Source organism: Triturus cristatus, chromosome 2_2 (genome assembly GCF_964204655.1).
Source record: "Triturus cristatus chromosome 2_2, aTriCri1.1, whole genome shotgun sequence".
Lineage (NCBI taxonomy): Eukaryota > Metazoa > Chordata > Amphibia > Caudata > Salamandridae > Triturus > Triturus cristatus.
In genome coordinates, this window is record NC_140582.1 from 372,949,608 (window position 1) to 372,972,988 (window position 23,381).

The following is a 23,381-nucleotide window of genomic DNA, read 5'->3' on the forward strand; positions in this document are numbered from 1 at the left end:
GGGCCTAACGTGTATTGTGCTAAATTACTGTAATATTTGTAGTATAACCTATGTGCTTTTACCTCTAGCCTCATAAAGAGAATAGTAGGGTGTGTTTAGGAATAAATACATACATTTTATATATATACCTGGTGTGGTCTCCTTTCATTTAGTCACTCAAGAGATTATAGACTGGTACAAAAAGCTGTTTTACATTCCTTCAAGACTTAGCCTGAAGGCTGCTCTCCATAGCTACCACTAGGCTTGCTTTCAAATAAGGTTGTCTTTAACCTATCATCAATAAGGGGTTGTTTGGACTGGTGCAAGGTGCCCACTAGAACAAGTGGACAGCATATACCAGACCAACTTCTCACACATGAGTTAGTGCCTAGGTAATTGCATGAGTACATGGGTACAGACTAGATGATTAGAGTACTGCAAGGAGAGTGCATGGTGAATTTATAAGTGCTTGTGTTTTGGCGGAGTGATTGGATTAGTACGTGGTACTGGCTGGGTGATTGGAGGAGTGAATGGGGAGTGACAGTGTGATTGCTGGACTGCATGGGTACAACCTGGGTAATTGGAGGAGTGAATCAGCAGTGTGTAGGTGGTTAGAGGACTGCATGGATAGTGCACATGTGATTATAGCACTCCATGTGCTGGTGCCTTGGTCATTGCATGAGTACATGAATAGTGACTGGATGATTAGACTGCTGCAAGGAGAGTGCAGGGTGATTTTATAACTGCTCACGTATTGGCGGAGTGATTGGAGAAGTACATGTTGTTGGATGGGTGATTGGAGGAGTGCATGAGAAGTAACGGGGAATGCTGGACTGCATGGGTAGTCAGTCAGTCATAAGTCTTTATTTCGATTGTATCAATCATAAAAGACAAAAGTTACAAAAACTTTTATAAAACAGGTCATATTAAAAGTCCATGATTTAAAAGAATATAAAGTCCACGACCAACATTTAGAAGTAAAGGGCCCTCAATATATAAAACACATGATAATTAAAAAATATGAAAATATACAATAGTACATACACATATACACATACATAAACATATATATTTATATATACATATACATACATATATACATAAAAGCAATGGTGGCCATAAGACCACCAAAAATCGTATATCAAAATACTTTACACACTAAGTAACACACTGTTAGACACAGAAGTGTGTGTCAAAGCAAACATAATACTACTATGCTGGTCCCATGCCCAAACTCTTAGTATAATTATTAATATAAAACCTGACTAGAGTTATGGCCTCTCATATTTTTAGCACAGATAACCCACATCCAGCTCAGAAATTTGGCAACTGCAATTACGATTGAATCCTGCGTATTAGTTTTCAAAATCCTTAATGCCACCATGCTTGATCTAGTACCCATATTGAGGCAAACAGGTTTGAGACATTTTATCCTAGGATGCTTGTAAGTAGGGCATACAAACATTATATGGGTTATTGTTTCAGTCTGTGCTGGGTATGTAGAGCATTTATCATCCGACCTTGAGTCCCAGCATTTTTTAAATTCTTTTAACGGGAGGGAACCCACCCTAAATTGATGATGCCGCTTCCTATCATGGGGTTTAGTGATCACCTCCCAATAAGTTTCAAGCTCGGACTCATGTTTAAGTTCCCAAAAACGCCTAGACATAGTAGACCTTATTGTGGATGAAAAGCGCTTGATCTTAACCATATTCCAGTATGCTGCTTTATACCCTTTTTTAGGTGGAAATGGGTTTTGGGCAGGATCCTTCCACAGGCTACTCAGTCCCATATCAATCGGGATGGTTTTTAACTTATATAGCCATGTAATTCTACGTGAACAGTCTGCCCCCATTACTTCGTGCAGTGTATTAGCATACATGGACAACTCAGGGGTAGTCCAAAGCCTTCGCCAAAAAGCAACCGGCTGAAATCGCGCTATGTCCTCAATTGCTTGGTAACCCAAATCCAGATATAAGGGCAATAATGGCGTTGATTGCGGAAGGCCTATTAGAGATCTCATAAATTTGTTTTGTGCAACCGTAAGGGATGACAAATCATCAAAGCCCCATTGCTCAGCACCATACAATACCGAGGAGCTCATTTTTTAATTATAAATCTTTAGGGCAGGGGCAATGGGCTTTGTCTGTGATAATCTCTGTTCTTTGATAAGGGCACCTGCTAATTGGGCGTGTTTAAGGGCCAACATATCTACCTGATTCTTCCAATTTAGTCTCCGGCCTAGAGTAATCCCCAGATATGTGAAAACTTCTGTCTGCTCAAGGAGGACATTATTCATAAAAACTCTCCCTTTAATTACTTTATGTTTGTGGAGGACCATAAACTTGTTTTTTTCCACATTAACCTGTAGCTCATTGTCATGGCAAAATACCTTGAAGCGGCATAGGGCGGACTGTAGCCCTATTTGGGTAGTACTTAGGTAAGTGAAGTAGTGAATCAGTAGTGTGTAGGTGGTTAGAGGACTGCATGGATAGTGCACATGTGATTGTAGCACTACGTGTTTTAGTGCCTGGGTCATTGCATGAGTATATGGATATTGACTGGATACTTAGAGTTCTGCAAGGAGCGTGCATGGAGAATTTATAAGTGCTTGGGCTTTGGTGGAATAATTAGATAAGCAAATGGGACTGGCTGGGTGAGTGAAGGAGTGCATGGGGAGTGACAGTGTGATTGGTGGACTGCATGGGTACTACCTGGGTAATTGGAGGAGTGAATCATTAGTGTGTAGGTGGTTAGAGGATAGCATAGATAGTGCACATGTGATTGTAGCACTGCATGTGTTAGTGCCTGGGTCATTGCATGAGTACATGCATAATGACTGGATACTTAGAGTGCTGAAAGGAGAGTACATGGTGAATTTATAAGTGCTTGGGTTTTGGCAGAGTGATTTGATAAGGACATGGGACTGGCTGGGTAATTGGAGGAGTGCGTAGGTAGTAACAGGGAGATTACTAAACTGTATAGGTAGCAGTCAAAGGATTATAGAAGTGCATGAGGTAGTGCCTGGGTACTGACTGGATGATTAGAGTACTGCAAGGAGAGTGCATGGTGAATTTATAAGTGCTTGTGTTTTGGCGGAGCGATTGGATTAGTACATGGTACTGACTGGGTGATTGGAGGAGTGTACGGGGGGTGACGGTGTGATTGCAGGACTGCATGGGTACTACCTGGGTAATTGGAGGAGTGAATCAGTAGTGTGTAGGTGGTTACAAGACTGCATGGATAGTGCACATGTGATTGTAGCACTGCATGTGTTAGTGCCTGAGTCATTGCTTGAGTACATGGGGAGTGACAGTGTGATTGCTGGACTGCATGGGTACTACCTGGGTAATTGGAGGAGTGAATCAGTAGTGCGTAGGTGGTTAGAGGACTGCATAAATAGTGCACATGTGATTTTAGCACTGCATGTGTTAGTGCCTAGGTTATTGCATGAGTACATGGATAGTGACTGGATACTTAGAGCGCTGCAAGGAGAGTGCATGATGAATTTATAAGTGCGTGGGTATTGGCAGAGTGATTGGATAAGGACATGGGACTGACTGGGTAATTGGTGGAGCACATATGTAGTAACTGGGAGATTACTGAACTGTATGGAAAGTGCACAGGTGATTGTAGCAGTGCATGTGTTAGTGCCTGGATTATTACAACCGACTTAAGGAAGAAGAGCAATTAACAACACATTTAATTATCATTTTTAAAACCACAAATATCTTCAGCTTTGTATCTAAAATTATGTGGCAGCATTCAGCTATACCTTTGTTTACACTACAAAAAGAACCCAGATTAACAACACCTTATTTCACCATTCTATCTTTAATTATATGCCATAATTTAACTTTACCTTCTGTACAAACTAATAGCAGAAACCTAATTAATAACACCATATATGATCACCTTTCAAACACCACAGTTATGCTGCAACTTTACCAACGTATCTATAATTATGCAGTATCATTAAACTATACCTTTCTAGAGAGAAGAAAAAATGATGCCTAATAAACTACACCTTATATGAACATCTTTCAAAATACACATTTTACTGCATCTTCAATCAACTATCTAAAAATATGAGGCATCATTCAGCTATACCTTTGAACAGATCTAAAAATATATATATTATTGTACAGATCGTTTTTTTAAACAATCTTCAAATAAAATAAAACTAATTCCAATTTACATCTCTACATTTAATAATATATTTCAAACAACACAGTTTTAGAATAATGTCAAATCTTTTTAAAATAAACCTTAAAAATATATAAATCACCTTGCAAATAAATCTGTTGAATGAAAAATCTCACACACTCAGACAGGTTTTTCTTTTACACACAGTCAATATAAATCACCAGACTCTGTAAGGTAAAATCAGTAATGGCAAGGTCTCCCTCTCTTTTTCCATAAAAAAACACATAAGTAACAAATGCCATTGCTTCCCGGAGTTTTTCAAATTGTAAAAAACAATTTTATTGGTCACAGATAATAACCATTATTAACTGACTTCTTCACCCCTTCTGCTTAATGTCAGTTTTCATAGCAACAGGTCATGCAACATTCAAATAACTCACAGGTCACAAGTTCACCACACAATGTTGAAAATGAGAACAGCAGGTGTGGTTGGCGTTGCAAAACATGACCTTATCCTTTCTGCTGTACCTTTCAAACATTTTTTACTAACCAATAAGAAGCTTGCTTTTTAAACAAAGTAAAAAGCACCCTATTTTTGAATGTACAATGTTCTTAAACAGCCAATTAAATCTCTACTTTCTTTAAAACAGAACCTTGTCCACCATTGTGGACAAGGTACTACCTGACTACCTCAGCTACAGATATCTTTATATTACCTACAGTCATCACTTCAAGATGCCTTCACTGTGGATTGTTGGGCACAGCTATGTTTTCTGGTGCAAAAGATATGCTGAATGCAGAGGGATTGACAAAGACCTAGTTATGCAAAATGTAGATATTAAATGTATTGGACAGAGAGGATTAAAGTGGCACCAATTGATGCCTGTGGTTAAAACCTTTTTGCATCTCCAACCCCCTGACCTCATGATTGTGCACTGTGGTGGCAATACCCTAGGCACATTGACTGGGGTAGGTCTGGAAATGCTAATGAAGGACACCTTTGTAGAATTGATGTTGTTTTTCCCCCATACTGCCTTTGTATACTCTAACATATGCCAAAGACAGAAATGGAAGTGGTTCAATCAATTTTGTCCTCAGATTGAGAAAGCTAGAAAGAATGTCAATAAAGCTGTTTCTGCTTACCTCAGAGACCATAGAATGCGCTCCATATATAACAACAGTCTACGTTTCCATATGGAGGGCATCTATAGGAGTAACGGAGTACACTTCACTGATGAAGGGAACAGTTTCTCAACAACCTAAAGCTCTGCATCCGCACATACATGTAGCTGCAAGAAACTCATAATAAACACAAGGGCTCTTTTTAGAGCCTCCCATCGCTTTCACACTCGGGGGCCGCGCTGAGCGCCGCACACCCATCGCGTTCACACTAGGGGGCTGTGCACCCATCGCGTTCACACTAGGGGCCGTGCTGAGCACCATGCACCCCTCGTGTTCCCACCAGGGGGACGCGCTGGGAGCTGCGCACCCCATGCGTTCACTCCAGGGGGCCGCACTGAGTGTCGCACTAAAAAAACGTTCACTTCCATTAATTTACATTCGTCCCAGGGACCCCATCCCCCAGGGCATGCCCAAAAATACCTTTTTTTTTTTTTTTTTTTTAAACGGAGGAGGGGGTCGGCCACCCCCCTCCTTGGTCTTTTTGGGCCCCCAGGGACTCCATCCCCCAGGACCTGTCCTCCTGGTTAGGGACTGTGGGGGGAGCCCCAATGCCCCCACAGTCCCGCCGGCTCCCCGGCTCCTGCAGGAGCCGGCATTGCTTTTCCGCACAGGGAGCTGCTGACATGCAGCGCTCCGTGTCGAAAAGCAATCTGCTTTGGATTTTGGAAGCGAGAGCAGGAAACCTGCTCTCACTTCCAAAATCCAAAGCACAGTTTGCTATGACAGGGCAGGAGCCATGCTCACGCCCTATCATAGCAAACAGCAGTGTCCCGAGGGCAGGCACCCGGGACACTGCATTAGCCGGCCCTGGTGATTGGCAGTCCCCAGAGCCATCAAGGGCTCTAGGAGGGGGCCTCGCGGCCCCCCTCCCAACGTGTTTAAAGCACTGGGGATGTGGTGGTTCCCAGGGCTCGGGGTCCGTAACAGACCCCCGCATTTACATACTTAGAGCCCCAGGGAGGTGGTGGTCCTCGGGGAGTGTGGGGGGCATGAGCCCCCAACCAGGTTTTTGTTTTTAAAAAGAGCCCGCGGTGTGTGAGTTTCTATATAGGTGTATGAGTGCATATGATAGTCCTGTACTGAGTGACTATAAGTATGAGTGACTGTATTGGTGAGTGAGTGGATGTGTGTGTAAACCTAAGAATCAGTGAGTGGGTATGTAGTTTTTAGTGTTGGAGTGTCTATGGTTTTGAGAATGGCAGTCTGTATTTTAGAGTGGGTGTATCAAAGGTTATATTAGGTTGTGAGAAGATGCTTCAAATTATCATATGGATGATGTCATCAGTGATGTCATAAGTGATGTCATTTGAGATGTCATCAGTGATGTCATCAGTGATGTCACTGACCATGTCATGAGTGATTTCATATGTGACATCATCAGCAGTGCATTGCAGGGGCGCGAGTTATAGTTAGCTGAACTAACTATAACGGGGGAATATCTATGATTTTGTACGAGTGAAATGTCCAACTAACTATAACTTTCCTTAAAACCTATGGTTTTTTCAGCGAATTTCAAAGGTTTTTTAAATGCTAATTTCTAACTATAACGTGCCTGAAACCTATGGTTTTTTCAGTGAATTTCAAAGGTTTTTTAAATGATAGTTTCTAACTATGCCTACAGAGGTAGGACATGTGATGAAAAAAGAAACAACGCACAGAAAGCAAAAAAGAAATGCAGAAAGAATCAACAGAAGTCCACAAAGACGAAGAAATGTGCAGGAAGAAGAAGAGATGTGCAGAGAGAACCAACAGAGGAGCAGAAAGTCCTCCTGTGCCCACACATTTTTCAGACAGGTACTGGTGGTAACTGACTCTGACTAACCAGGCCTAGAGCCAGTGCTTAGAATACAGTGAAAACACCTACATAAACTAGGAAACACTATGCGTTGGGTTACCCCTGTGATTAGCATGACCTCCTCTGTAAGACCCTAGTACATAATAGGGCTGGGGGATTAAAACTACCTCTTAAAACGTGCCACAGGGCGCGTTTGCACACTGGTGAAGGGAGGGTGACCTGAGGTTACATGTGTGCGAACACGCCCTGTGGCTGTTTTAAGTTGGGGGATGTGGAAATTTAGCTTGCAAACTGAACATTATCTGCGCCATCTTGTCTCTCCCCAGCGCGACACACAGGAAAGCGCACGGCAGCCATTTTAGGCACCCTGGTCTCTCCCTGCTCATTGCCGATCGCCAGCGCGTTCCCCTGGCGCTGCAAGCATCCCCCGCGCGCCGGCCACCCCCGTTCTCTCATACACAGGCCATAAACCCTCTCCTTCTGCGCGACCCTGCCATGGAATCACACCCCGCGCCTGACTGACATCCCGTACATGGTCATGCATCTCTTTGATAACCCCCTTCCTCTGCGCTCCATTGTCCGAACCGATCCCAGGCCATCACCTAGTCCTGCGGATGCAGTTTATTGCCCCTACTGTAAGGGAAACACCCCACATCAAAGGGATTACAGTAGATCAAAGCCCCTACCCCCTGAGACCCGGCCGGTCGCACACACCCCCGGGAATTGGCGGAATGTCCAGCTGTGTGATAGCCATCTCCTGCTGTGGATGGGGTGGGGACTCCTACTGTAGATATGTGTGGGAACGAGTTCGAAGTGGGGATTCCGAGGATGTTCTTTCATGTTCCAAGACAATCTCAAGAATGTGCCATGTACGATAACCCTGCAATAAAGTCATAAACCTGTGTATAAGAGGCCAGGCCTCAGAGATGCAGAGAGAGCACCTCGTGACGATACCTTGCTGTCTGATCTGATGTGTTCTGCTCCGACGGAATAAAAACTTTGTTTCCTGCCTTACAGTCTCCGGCGCCTGCCTCTTTCATTGGTAAATTATCGAATGGTATGAGAGGCGATTACCGCCGGGCAATACTTGAAAGGTTATCGACTGAAACTGCCGCTACCATTTAACAATTGGCGTCCCAAACGTGGGGCCCATCAGCGACACGTGGATCCAGTGGGAGAGGTCCTGACGACAGAGTGAACAACTGCAACGATCGGGAGAGCTCCTGCCCGATAGACCCTCGTCTGGCAGCCGATCATCCGAACTTCACTGGTTCCGAGCAGACCTCTCTCGAGTGATCTACGGTCCTGACTGGGAACCATCAGGAGTGCCGCGGCAAATACGGAGAGTAGAGGACAATCGGGCGCTGGAGGCGGAAGACGAGAAACTGTCCACGCGGTCCGGGTAAGGTCGTGAAACACGACAAATTGCGAAATAATTGATTGATTGTTTGAAATACTAGTATTGCTCATTGATTGTTCTCTTTGAGATATTCGCTGTCTACAAACGGGGAGGAGTAGAAATACTCTCTCTCTCTCTCCCTTTGCAGATAGTGAAGGGTAGGTAACGCAGACTTTTGTCCCCGTTGTAACCCGTCGTGCCTATCTTTATCTCCCCACTGATTGATTGTCCGAACATTGATTGTTTTGAAGAATAGTGCTCGTTGAGATATTCTCTGTTTGCAAATAACGTAGAATAGAAATATTCTGTCTAGTCTTTGCAAATAGTGAAGGGTAGGTAACGCAGACCTTTGTCCCCGTTGTAACCCGTCGTGCCTATCTTTATCTCCCCATTGATTGATTGATTGATTGTCCGAACACTAGTTGTTCGATATTGGTTCTTTGGAGGTATTCTCTGCTTACAAATAACGAGGAATAGAGATATTCTGTCTAGTCTTTGCAAGCAGTGAAAAGATAGGTAGTGCTGACTTTTGTCCCCGTTGAAACCCGTCATGCCTATCTTCTCCCCACTGATTGGTAGTTGGTTCTGCCCGGACCGCTTATTAGAGGTGAACCATCCGGCTCCACTGGAAAGCACCCCTAATAAGGACATGTTCACTAAATATGGACTAGTCGCCGTAGCTTATAGCAAGCTATGGCATAAATATACAAGGAAGGACCCCGAGAGTCAGTGGCCACTGATGGGATCCTTCGACGACCATAAGATAGAAATGCTAGAAATAGCTCTGCGTAGCAATAAGACGACGCCTACTATGCTTGACAGTATCGGCATGTGGCGCAAAGAAGCAACGCAACGGAAAAAGAGGGAAGAAGTAAAAGCAGAAAAGGAATTACGAAAGGCAGCTCACCTTGCCGCTAGAAAGTTAGAAGAAGAAATAAAGGAGAGAAGGGAAACTAAACTAAGACAGGAGCCCGAAACATCAGGCCAGTACGCTGTTAGGACCCCCTCTATGCTCTACCCTGAGTTGTCCTCTAAGCAACGAACGAATGACGAATTACTATTAGGTCTCCCGATCATTTACATGCCCCCTCCATACGCACCCTCCCTATCGATAGTGCAACACCCACAACCCCCAAACACGAGCGAAAGCAGTACAGGGGCCTCGGTCCTCACGGCCTCCGCGCCGGCCGAGCCTCTTGTACTGAACACAACGTCGGCAATAACGTTGGACAACCCTGAGATGAGAAAGAAAGAGTCCACCAGAATGAATCGACTAACGAAGGATGAACGAACAGGAATCGACAAGATAGTAAAGACACTGGTGGAGCGTAAGGAAAGTGAGGAGTATATAACAGACGTGTATAACTCGTATGCCGACAGCCGCAGACGACACTTTGTTGTACGACTTTGTTATCACGCTCTGAATACATATGAGGATAGGTACCACGATAAAGGTCCCGAAGGCTTAGCGGCCCTATATAGGAAGGTAGACATTGGGGAAGAAGGAGAGGGCGATGTGACGAACCTCTTCACTCGTACACTCGAGGTCTATCGACACCTTAAAGAACACGGACAGGCAACCAAAGCAGAAACCCCCATAACGACTAAGCCCCAGGAAGGAAGGACTGATACCATGATGCCCATCAAAGAGGCCGCCCCCTACTGGGTCCCCCCACGAGGTCAGGGAACACATGACGACATCAACCACCAAGATGCGAAGGGAAGGGTTGTATATAATTGGGTCTACCAGCCATGGGACCGACAAGATAATTTGACCTTTAGAAAGACTCTACCCGACTTAAGAAAGAACCCGACTGCCTTCTACACTGAACTAGGTACAGCCTTAGGCTCAACAATAATGACTTTAGCAGATATCGACTTGTTCTTCGGATTATGTCTGCCGGCTGATGTGTGGAAGCAAATCCGGAAAGTTGACCACGCTGAGCCGTTCGGATATACCTGGGTACAACTCGATACCATAGATAAACAGCGAGAACCGGGACAGAAACCCCCGAAAGCCATATTGGAGCTCCCAGACAAGATTGTACAGAAATTTAAGACTCTAATCCCAGAAAGAAAGGTAGACTGGTCGATAGTGACGGCTTGTCGCCAGAAACCTCAGGAGGATGTGTCTGAATACTTCTCCCGATTTGAGACTGTGTTTTCAGATTATAGTGGCCAGGACATGACCACTGCAACCGGACATCACCTCTTTGTCCAGAATTATGTGAAGGGTCTGTCACAAGAAGTCTCCCAGAAGCTACAGACCAGCGAGAGTAGTTGGGCAGCCTCCAAACCCGCAGCAATCCTCCAGATGGCTCAATACTACGAAAACCAAAAGAATGAGAACGATAGGGCGTCAGAGAGGAAGAAAAAGGAACTGAAGGAGAGGGTAATGATAGCACAGTTGCAAGGGGTGACCATAGGAAGGGAACCCCCAAAAGGGAATTACTGAACAACCGCCCCTAGAAAGCCACCCCCTAGAGACCATACACCTGCACCCTACAACGGACGGAGAGACTTAGATGGGAACCAATGTGCGTTCTGTAGAGGGTTCGGACACTGGAAATCCCAGTGCCCGGTCCTTCTGGAATTGAACAAAAATAGGGACCCCAGAGACACAGCATATGACCCCAGAAATAGAGGACAGGGACGAGGGTACACGAACGACGCCATCAACGACAGGCCAGGCAGACCAAACACCTTTGATCGCCCCCGACAAAACCAGTGTCAGCAGTCCGACTACGAAAGCACCCATGACTTCGCATAGGACCGCCAGGGGCAAGGGAGGGATCCAGTCGAACTCCGTGTTGACCAGCAAGGTCCTTACGTCACTGCTAAGGTCTTGGGCACAAAGTCTCCATTCCTGGTAGATACTGGGGCGACACGTAGTGCGTTATCTAAACGACTGATTCCTAGGGCACCCTTGTCTGGCTCACACGTAACCTCAATAGGCTTCGATGGAACGCCCTCCACTAACCCCTTATCAGCACCAATCTCCTTTGACGTAGAAGATAACGCCACTGACACGACCTTTCTGCTCTCCTCCAACACCCCCGATGCTATTATGGGACTTGATTTGCTAAAACATTTTCGGGCTACCATCAGATGCTCCCCAGACGGAGTTCGAGTCATCCTGCACAATAACCCAGATCTGTTTAGACCCTGTCACACACGGCGTATGCTCTCTATAACCGATGCTGACCTGTCCCTACTCGACACATTACCTTCACATCTATGGGCTAAAACCGACTCAGATGTAGGGCGCATGGTGATCGACCCAGTACACATAACCGTCCGACCGGACGCAGTGCTCCCAAAGCTTCCACAGTATCGGATATCGCCCGAAGGCGAGAAGGCATTGGTGGAAATCATCGAGTCCCTAGTCGATGCAGGAGTGGTAGAAGAAGTAGTCAGTAATGTTTGCAACAGCCCTATCCTACCCATTGTAAAAAAGCAAGGCGAGGGAGATGAGAAAGCATACCGCTTTATTGTTGACTTACGAGAAGTTAACAAAGTAGTCATACCTCAGTACCCCATGGTCTCAGACATCACCACCATCCTCACCCTGATTCCATCCACTGCCACCACCTTTACCGTTATTGATCTCAAGAACGCATTCTTTTCCATCCCCATCCACCCAGACAGCCGCTACCTGTTCGGCTTCACTTTAAAAGCCCGTTCGTACAGATTCTGTAGGGCACCCCAAGGCTACACTGAGAGTCCCAGCATTTATAGCCAAGCCCTCAAGAGGCAACTAGATGCAGTCCAACTACCCGATGGAGTGGTGTTAATACAGTACGTCGATGACATTCTTTTGGCGGCCGACACCACTCCACTTGCCGTCACAGCCACCATTCACCTCCTCCACTTCCTCGCGGAGAACGGTCACAAGGTCTCCAGGAAGAAATTGCAATTCTGCCAACCCCAAGTAACATATCTAGGCCACCTACTATCCAAAGACGGGAGAAAACTTACCCCTGACCGAATTCAGACCATCCTAGAAACCCCTGTTCCCAAAACTCAGAAGCAAGTGCGGTCCCTAGTAGGCCTCACCTCCTTTTGTCGACAATGGTTGCCAAACTTCAGTCTTATCGTAAAACCTCTGCTTTCCCTGCTGGCTAAAGATGTCCCCTTCCCCCTCCCCTGGACACCCGAATGCCAATCCTCCTTCAAAGAATTACGAGACGCCCTCTGCTCGGCCCCAGTCCAAGGAACCCCAGACTACACTAAACCTTTCTCCCTCAGTCTACACCCACGAAAGGGAGGGATGTGCGCTGTCTGTCCTAACCCAGTCCATAGGGCCTAAACAACGCCCTTGTGCCTACTTCTCTGCCACTCTTGACCCTGTAGCCAGAGCTTTGCCCGCCTGCCTTCGAGCAGTAGCCGCCGCTGCTGTCTCCATCTGACAAAGTGAGGGGATCGTGCTCTCGAACCCCCTCACAGTATTGGTACCCCATGCGGTTGACACCCTCCTGAACCAAACCAAGACTCAACACCTGACTAGCGCATGACTGACTGGTTACGAACTGACTCTGCTTGCACCCCACATCACATTGAAACGATGCACCACTCTGAATCCAGCTACTCTACTACCTCTCCCTGACACTGACCCCAATGCGTCCCCTATACATGACTGCGTGACCCTCACCGACGAACAGACCAAGAGTAGGGTTGACCTCCAGGATACTGCCTTCCCGGACCCTGACGGAGAACTGTGGGTGGATGGCTCATGTATCAAGCTCCCCGATGGCACCACCTCAGCTGCCTATGCAGTCACCACAGCCCGAACAGTTGTTGAGACAGCCCGCATCACACAGTGATCCGCACAGGCGGCGGAACTAGTTGCTCTCACACGAGCATGCATCCTGGCAGCAGGGACAACCGCAAACATTTACACAGACAGTCAGTACGCCTTCGGGGTAGTTCACCACTTTGGGCTCTTATGGAAAGAGAGGGGATTCTTGACTTCCCATGGCACACCCATCCTGCATGGAGATCTAGTCTCTGCCCTGACCGAAGCAGTCCTCCTCCCCACACGGCTGGCTGTGATCAAATGCCAGGCACACAAGAAGGTGACAGACATTATAGGACAGGGAAATGCACTAGCTGACATTACTGCCCGAGCCACAGCCGAGAATAGGTCCACGACCCATATGTACGTGACCAGGTCACAAACTGAGAAATGGAAGGATGCTGGGGAAACGATTAGGGATATCCAACTAGCCAGCACACCACACGAATTAACTGAATGGGCCCGATGGGATTGAAGGACAACGACGGTTGCTGGCGAACTAAAGACTCGAACAAATGGTTGCTACCCGACTCATACTTGATCCCCATGCTGACCATGGCACACTCCCCCGCACACATAGGGTCTGCCCCCATGATCGAACTCATCTCCAAAGTCTGGCACAACGACAAAATCCCAGACTCAGCCAAACGTCTGGTCCAACAATGCCTGGTATGCCTCCAACACAACCCTGGGAAAGGAACTACTGTACCCCGGGGAGGGTTTGGGGTTCCCAATCACCCCTTTGAAGTCCTACAAATGGACTATGTCCAGTTAGAAAGGTGCCAAGGTTTGAAGTACGTACTTGTCGTTGTGTGTGCCTTCAGCAAGTGGGTGGAAGCCTACCCAACCCACGACAACACCGCTATGACTACCGCAAAAGTACTACTGAAAGAATTCTTCCCCCGATACGGCCTTTGTCGAATTTTGTGGAGCGACAACGGCCCCCACTTTGTAGCCGAGGTTATCCAACTCATCTTAAAGGGGCTGGGTTTGAAGCAGAAATTCCTTGCGGTCTTCCATCCCCAATCTGCAGGCTTGGTTGAGCGACATAATGCCACATTGAAACTTAAGATAGCAAAAATTGTTGCCACCACAGGACTAAGATGGCCAGACGCTCTCCCTCTAGCATTGCTATCAATGCGTTCCACCCCCACTAAACACCACTTAACCCCCTACGAGGGGGGAACAACCTTTACAACGCAACTTTTACAACGCACTACCTTTACAACGCATTTTTTACAACGCATAATCCATTACAACGCATGACATTACAACGCATGACACTACAACGCATTTTTAAAAACTACCTTTACAACGCATTCCATTACAATGCATACTACCATTACAACGCATACCATTACAACGCATAATATTACACTACACTATCCAACACTTACCCTACTGTTGCACCTCCTGGAGTTAGAATAGTAATTTTTACCCCTATACTATCCAACACTTACCCTACTGTTGCACCCCCTGGAGTTAGAATAGTAATTTGTATCCCTATACTATCCAACACTTACCCTACTGTTGCACCCCCTGGAGTTAGAATAGTAATTTTTACCCCTATACTATCCAACACTTACCCTACTGTTGCACCCCCTGGAGTTAGAATAGTAATTTTTACCCCTATACTATCCAACACTTACCCTACTGTTGCACCCCCTGGAGTTAGAATAGTAATTTTTACCCCTATACTATCCAACACTTACCCTACTGTTGCACCCCCTGGAGTTAGAATAGTAATTTTTACCCCTATACTATCCAACACTTACCCTACTGTTGCACCCCCTGGAGTTAGAATAGTAATTTTTACCCCTATACTATCCAACACTTACCCTACTGATGCACCCCCTGGAGTTAGAATAGTAATTTTTACCCCTATACTATCCAACACTTACCCCACTGTTGCACCCCCTGGAGTTAGAATAGTAATTTTTACCCCTATACTATCCAACACTTACCCTACTGTTGCACCCCCTGGAGTTAGAATAGTAATTTTTACCCCTATACTATCCAACACTTACTCTACTGTTGCACCCCCTGGAGTTAGAAAAGTAACTTTTACCCCTATACTATCTAATACTTACCTTAAATGCAATTTAATATTATGCGTTGTAATGGTATGCGTTGTAAAGGTATTATGCGTTGTAATGGAAATGCGTTGTAAAGGTAGTTTTTAAAAATGCGTTGTAGTGTCATGCGTTGTAATGTCATGCGTTGTAATGGATTATGCGTTGTAAAAAATGCGTTGTAAGTGCATGCGTTGTAAAAGTGTGCGTTGTAACGTCATACATCCCCCTACGAGGTAGTTTTCGGACGGCCCATGAACCTTTGGACTGCACCAAAGCCAACATCCATCCACGACGTCCCGGACGTCCTCATGTCTGACTATTTGTATAACCTAACTAAAACGTTGTCTGTTATCCATCAGCAGGTGCTGCAAGCCATTCCCGATGTTTCCAGGGGCCCCGGACACGACATCCAACCCGGTGACTTTGTCTTAGTGCGTAACTTCCAGCGCACCAAGAGTCTGGAGCCCCGGTGGACGAGCCCCCTGCAAGTCCTGATCACTACCCGAACAGCTCTTCGAGTGGAGGGGAAACGCAATTGGCTGCATGCACACCACTGCAAGAAGGTATCACCGACCCTGACGACCACGGACAACATCACCGCCCAAGAAGAACTTCTGGACAAAGACCGACCATCCCTGCGCCACCGTCCAGATACAGAAACACTTGAGTTAGTGAAATATCCCGATCCCACCGTGCCATCCAAGGAAGGGTATAACTTGCGACGAAAGGAGAGAACTTCGGCTAAGCAGACCACAAACTAAGTGGAAATCTCAGAGCGGTAGCCTAGCCACTTCAAAGGCCACCAGGAGAGAAACTAAACAAAGTCTGTGGTTCTGCCCGCTACCGAGTTCCTTGAAGGTGATGGAAGCGCCCGACATGAAGATGATGGAAGCAACCGGACGTCCGAAGATCCACTACAAAAACCCACAGACTGACAGAATGCACAGCTCAAAGACTATTACACTTTTCATTACCCTTCTCTTTTGCCTTCTCCTCATGGTCACCTTCTGGATCATGGAGGAGAGCACACCCGCTCATAAGACATTGCTGACCACCGTTCAACCTATCACCATGAAAGAACACCATCTGATCTCACTTTCACCCCAACTCCGAGAAAGACGTAAGGAGTTCTGGAATAACTCTTTTGTGCAGTTGCTCCACCAACATAATCTTGCCGCCAATGCCACTAATTGCTGGATCTGTGGATTGCTACCACATGCCACTGGACACTCTATCCCTTTCATCCCTTCACCTTTTTCTGTCCATGGTTCCTGCCTCGCCTGGCTAATACTCCTGCAGGAGAGCTACAAGGACAATGCCACTTCCGGCAGAACTATGTCACACTTCTACCATGGGTTCTGGCTGAACAAAACTGGAAGAACTTCTGCCCCCTTCTGTCCTCTGAGATCGAACACTTCCTTTCACATGGACATCCCTGCCAAAGAACGAGTTGAGATGCAAGTGTTCAACAACCCAGCCAGACCCACCTTCTCTTACCTCCGGAAACGGACGGCCGCCACCCTAACAGTGGCCCTATCCGTCATCAACATCACTGGATTTGTGTGCCTCGAAGGCCTGGGGCGCAGCTGGTGGGCCACAGCTCCTGCCTCATCACCCGAATATTGGACTCAGTTGATCCACCCTCCTTTGCTGCCTCCCCGAATATGTACTTCATCTGTGGTACTAAGGCCTGGCTTCCGAAAGGTTGGGGAGGCACCTGCTACATCGCCTTTGTCCTTCCTCCGACATATGTGGCTCCAGCAAACCATCACCGACAAAAACGTGCCAAAGACATTGTGCAAGCCGACTCCACCGGAGCGCAGTTCATGGACGCAGTAAAAGGTCTTGTTCCACTCTGGGGTCCAATGGCAAACAGCCGTGCCATCCGCCACTTAACCCAGGCAGTCGAGACGGCGATGAACATTACGGCCGGCATCCTCGCCAACAACACCGCCGAGCTCCAGGCCGTCCGCCTAGTGGCTCTTCAGAACAGCCTCGTTCTAGATGTGGTTCTGGCTGATCGTGGAGGAGCATGCCGCATCATTGGGTCCAGCTGTTGTACCTACGTACCGGATAACTCACCCTCAGTCTACAAAGCAATTGAACACCTCCACAGACTTTCCGCAGAGGTTCATCAGGAGCGAGAAGAATGGTCATTGGGGAGTTGGTTTTGGGACACTATTAGAAGTTGGGGATGGAGGCTGTTTTCATTTATCCTAATACCAATTGTGAAACTATGTGGATGTTGCTTGGGGATTCAGTGTCTGCCACCTTTATCTTCGCTTTTTATGAACTGCATCTGCCCTAAGACTTTGAACTTTGAAGCGGAACGAATGAAAGTTCTGTATGAGGTGGAAGTTCGTAGCATTATGGGGAAAGATCCGAACTAGACAAGCTGGCGAGATATGTTAAAAGGGAGGACTGTGGAAATTTAGCTTGCAAACTGAACATTATCTGCACCATCTTGTCTCTCCCCAGCGCGACACACAGGAAAGCGCACGGCAGCCATTTTAGGCACCCTGGTCTCTCCCTGCTCATTGCCGATCGCCAGCGCGTTCCCCTGGCGCTGCAAGCATCCCCCGCGTGCCGGCCACCCCCGTTCTCTCATACACGGGCCATAAACCCTCTCCTTCTGCGCGACCCTGCCATGGAATCACACCCCGCGCCTGACCGACATCCCGTACATGGTCATGCATCTCTTTGATAACCCCCTTCCTCTGCGCCCCATTGTCCGAACCGATCCCAGGCAATCACCTAGTCCTGCGGATGCAGTTTATTGCCCCTACTGTAAGGGAAACACCCCACATCAAAGGGATTACAGTAGATCAAAGCCCCTACCCCCTGAGACCCGGGCCGGTCGCACACACCCCCGGGAATTGGCGGAATGTCCAGCTGTGTGATAGCCATCTCCTACTGTGGATGGGGTGGGGACTCCTACTGTAGATATGTGTGGGAACGAGTTCGAAGTGGGGATTCCGAGGATGTTCTTTCATGTTCCAAGACAATCTCAAGAATGTGCCATGTACGATAACCCTGCAATAAAGTCATAAACCTGTGTATAAGAGGCCAGGCCTCAGAGATGCAGAGAGAGCACCTCGTGACGATACCTTGCTGTCTGATCTGATGTGTTCTGCTCCGACGGAATAAAAACTTTGTTTCCTGCCTTCCAGTCTCCGGCGCCTGCCTCTTTCATTGGTAAATTATCGAATGGTATGAGAGGCGATAACCGCCGGGCAATACTTGAAAGGTTATCGACTGAAACTGCCGCTACCATTTAACAGGGATACATTCCCCTTGAATCCTGAGGGTCCCTGGGGTCCAACTACCCCACCAGGTATCTCCAGTAAGCACCACAGAGCTGCGTTGCACAGAGGCGTAAAAAGGGGCATGACCTGGACCACTTCTCTGCAACGCTGGCCTGTGGCGCTCACTGGAGGTACCTGGTGGCCTAGTTGGCCCCCAGGGGCCCTCAGGATTAAATGGGGACTTAATTCCCCAACTTAAAACATGCCACAGGGCATATTTGCACACACGTCACCTCAGGCCCCGCCCCCTTCCTTCACCTCTGTGCAATGGCGCCCTGTGGCATGTTTTAAGTTGGGGGATTAAGTCCCCTTGAATCCTGAGAGTCCCTGGGTCCAACTAGCCCACCATATACCTCCAGTAAGCACCACAGAGCTGCGTTGCAGAGAGGTGGTCCGAGGCCATGCCCCATTTTACACCTCTCTGCAACTCTGTGGCACTTACTGGACATACCTGGTGGGTTTGTTGGCCCCCAGGGACCCTCAGGATTCAAGGGGACTTAATTCCCCAACTTAAGATGCGCCACATGGCGCGTTTCCACACTTGTGACATCAGGCTACGCCCCCTCCCTGCACCACTGCGCAAACGCACCCCCTGGTGCATTGTATATTGGGGGATTAAGTCCCCTTGAGTCCTGAGGGTCCCCGGGGGTCAACTAACCCACCCCTTACCTCCAGTAAGTGCCACAGAGCTGTGTTGCAGAGTGGTGTAAAACGGGGCATGGCCTGGGCCACCTCTCTGCAACGCAGCACATTGGCAATTACTGGAGGTAAGTGGTGGGCTAGTTGGCCCCCAGGGACCCTCAGGATTGAAGAGGAATTAATTCCCCAATTTAAAATGCAGCACGAGTGTGTTTGCACACATGTCACCTCAGGCCCTGCCCCCTCCCTTCACCACTGTGCAAACGCACCCCGTGGCGCTTTTTGAGTTGGGGGATAAAGTCCCCTTGAATCCTGAGGGTCCCTAGGGTCCAACTATCCCACGAGGTACCTCCAGTAAGCACCACAGAGCTGCGTTGCAGAGAGGTGTAACAAAGGGGCGTGGCCTACGAACACCTCTCTTCAACGCAGCTCCTTTGGCACAAAAAAGGTCTCTTTCTGAACCAAGGGCTATCTTTTTGCCAAATTTGGTGTAATTCCGTTCAGCAGTTCGGGCTGTAGTCGTGTCTAAAGTTTCCTATAGGAAATAACATGGAGAAAATGCGTTTTGGGACCCCCCTTTTTTCTCGGCCCCCGCTTGGTGAATCAACCTGATGAATAGAAACAAGGTCCTAACTGTAACTACCTACTGGCGACCGCCAGTAGGTAATGTATATATATATATATATCCAAATACCATTTTGTTTATTTGTATATGCACAATGTCCATTTAAAGATGGCAGCCACTCTCGAGTGTGTAGGCATATGTGTGGAAACCTCGATAGTCCTTTCTCATTCTTGTTACTCTTTGATAGAGTATTTTAAAGCAAAAATGATGGCGTTCTAACATCGTGAACAAGGCAGCTGAGACTGCCGAAACGCGTAGATGTTTATCATCTAAATAAAGAGCCGAGTGATTTTGACCCTTCTGGAGTGCTGGACGATTATTTTCCATAATCAAGGCGAATCTTATTTTTGAATATGTTTGGAGCGGGGCAAAGCACTCTATAGCCAGCACCACCGACGCTTTGGATGCACGCCAGTACAAATTGTCATTTGCTGTTTTAAAAAAACGACAGGCGTGCCCCCCTGCATATTGCAACGAGGAAGCTGCGGAAACGCGAAACGGGAAAGGAGTATAGAACCGCGAGTGGGAAACCTGGAGACTGGAAACTGGAGCTGCGGATCGGAGGATCGCTGAAACGGGAGCCGGCAGACGGGACACACGGTTTAACTCAGGTAAGCGGGCAGCGGTATATAGCAATAGCAGGAGTCGGGCGAAGAAATTAAAAGCTATCGAGGATCAAGCATTTTCAACAACTGATTAATTAGAATCCTAGGAAGCGAGTGGAAGTTATTTTATAGCAGAAGGGATTAATCGGACTAAAAAATGGATGATGAGGAATGTGCAGCGAGACAGCAAGAAGCGTTTAAGATCTTTGAAGAAACTGCTCAGCCTGTGTTGAGAGAAAGGGATGGTGCACCCCTGAGAGAGAACACTGATTTAAATGGGCAACTAAAATAATATGAGAGATTGAGAAAGAGGGAAATCTCACCATGGTGGGAGGTGGCATCCCTGAATCAATATTTACAAGTGGGCCGAGTCCCAAGAGGGTTACGTATAATGATCACACCGACATATGAGAATCCGAAGTCGGAAATGTTATGTGAATGGGCGGAAAATAGTGCAACCAGCTCTATCAATATGATTCGCATTTTAGTAAAATACGCGGAAGTGGAAAGACACAAAGTAGTGATCAAGTTAAAAGAATTAAGTGACATTCTCGATCAAAATGATGATAAAACTAAAGTGAACAAAGTCAAGGGTGAAATTAAAATCAGATTGGAAAAATATGAGAAGCGGATAAAAGATAGAAAGGCTACCAAATTCATAAGAGATCGCCTGGATTATGAGTCTGGAAGGATATATACCTTCGCAAAAAAATTGATTCTGAAAGGAGCCAAAAAATCCAGAGTGGAGTCATAGGCCAACAAATTGTCATTCACAGTGAAGCCAGTTCTGATACGGGTTCAGAACAAGAACAGGAGGAACCCAACAGAAGAGGCCTAAGGGATGTGAGGCTGGCTGTAACCAACGAATTCCGTTTTATGCTACTAGAGCAACAGACGGATCATCGTGAAGGGAGAGGCCGTGGAAGAGGATAAAGCCAAGGAGGAGGAAACAGAGAAGAGGGGGCAAGGGGTATAGGAGAAGCACCAGAATGGCAAACAAAGCGCTCCCTACGCTCCAATGCGAAGAAAATAACGAAAAAGTAATAGAGAACAAAACAGTTATAAATTTGAGTACTGTGATCTTAACAGAGGAGGAACAGTCGATACTAGAATTGGGGCTTTCATTCTGTGATGATAATGATTATAATTATCCAAGTTGCAGAATGGATTTGTATCGCTTCATCCGAAAACTCAAATTGAACAAGCTGCACTGTAATCGCAATGCCCATGTAACACATAAACAGGAATCAACTCTTATGCCCCAGCATGAATTGGACAATCTGAGTGTTAATGATATACCCATTCTAACAGACCTTATGACGCTAATTGGAGAAGAGAATGTGAATATGGAAAATATGGAGAACGTGAATTATTCTGAGAATTCTGAAAATTCAAATAGCAATAATATTGAGGAAATATCTAGATACAATGAACAAACAGAAGTGCTGTCATTGAATATTCAAAGAGACGATCAAACCCCATTTAGATTACCATCGAGATTTGTACCACAAATGCTAAGAGATAATTTGGACATTTTTAGTGATAATGTAACTAAGGATTTGAAATGATTGTATCATAACTTGAATAAGAAGAAAAAAAAGAGTGAATTCTAGGAAAGCTCAAATACATAAGACTGTGGTCAAATTACAAAAAGAAGACGGAATTTTGATAAAACCCTCTGACAAGAGGGGTAATGTTGTTTTATGGGGTGGGAGTTATATAAGAAAGAAGCACTGAGTCAACTGAATAATCCAGAATGTTATCGAAGGATTAGTATGAAGGAATATGAACATACAAAGGACTTCCTTTTTGAAAAACTTGAGGTATGGAAACAGGAGGATTTATTAAGTTGGGATGAATTTAAATTCATTGAAAAAGAGAAACCAGTAATCCCTGTATTTTATATGCTCCCGAAGATGCATAAAAGTATTGCTACACCTCCAGGAAGACCTATAATTTCTTCATGTGGCAGCTTGTTTGAAAACGCATCTAGGTATATTGATTATTTTCTTAATCCTATTGTAAGAACATTGACTTCACATATTAAAGACTCGACTGACTTTCTTAAATGTATTTTTGATATTCGTTGGGATGCTACTACCATGTTTGTAATAACCTTGGATAGCTTGACAAGCATACGACATGTAGATGGTCTTTGAGCAACAGAGTATTTCTTGAATAGAAGACCATTGAGGTTTGTAAAACATAACCGCATGCTTTTAGAGCTAATGGCATTATGACTAACGAAAAATATTTTTTAGTTGGTGAGGAACTCTTCCTACAAGAGCAGGGAACGGTGATGGGCACCTGCTTCGCCCCCAGTTATGCCAACTTACATCTAGGCTGGTGGGAGGAGCAGGTGCTCAGGGGGCCACCCCTGGAACAGTGGTCTTATAATATCTTACTCTGGGTAAGATTCATAGATGATGTTTTCGTGCTGTGGCAGTGCACGGAAACAGATATAGAACAATTTATCATGGATCTGAACCAGAACTCATTGAATTTGAAATTTGTGGGACAATGTAGTAAGACCACCATAGATTTCTTAGATATCAGAATTCAATCAGTGGGGGATAAATTAGAGACCACGATATTCAGAAAAGCTACTGCGGGGAATACTCTTCTCCACGCAGATAGTGCCCATCCTTTGCCATTGATATGCAGTATTCCCTTTAGGAAATTCTATAGGGCCAGGAGGGCATGCAGCAGCCAGGAGGAGTATTTGAAAATTGAAAAAGAGATGACTCATAGATTCAGAGAAAGAGGATACTCTCCACAAGTAATAAAAGGCGCAGCCATAAAAGCTAGAAAATGTGACAGACAAAAAGCACTCTTT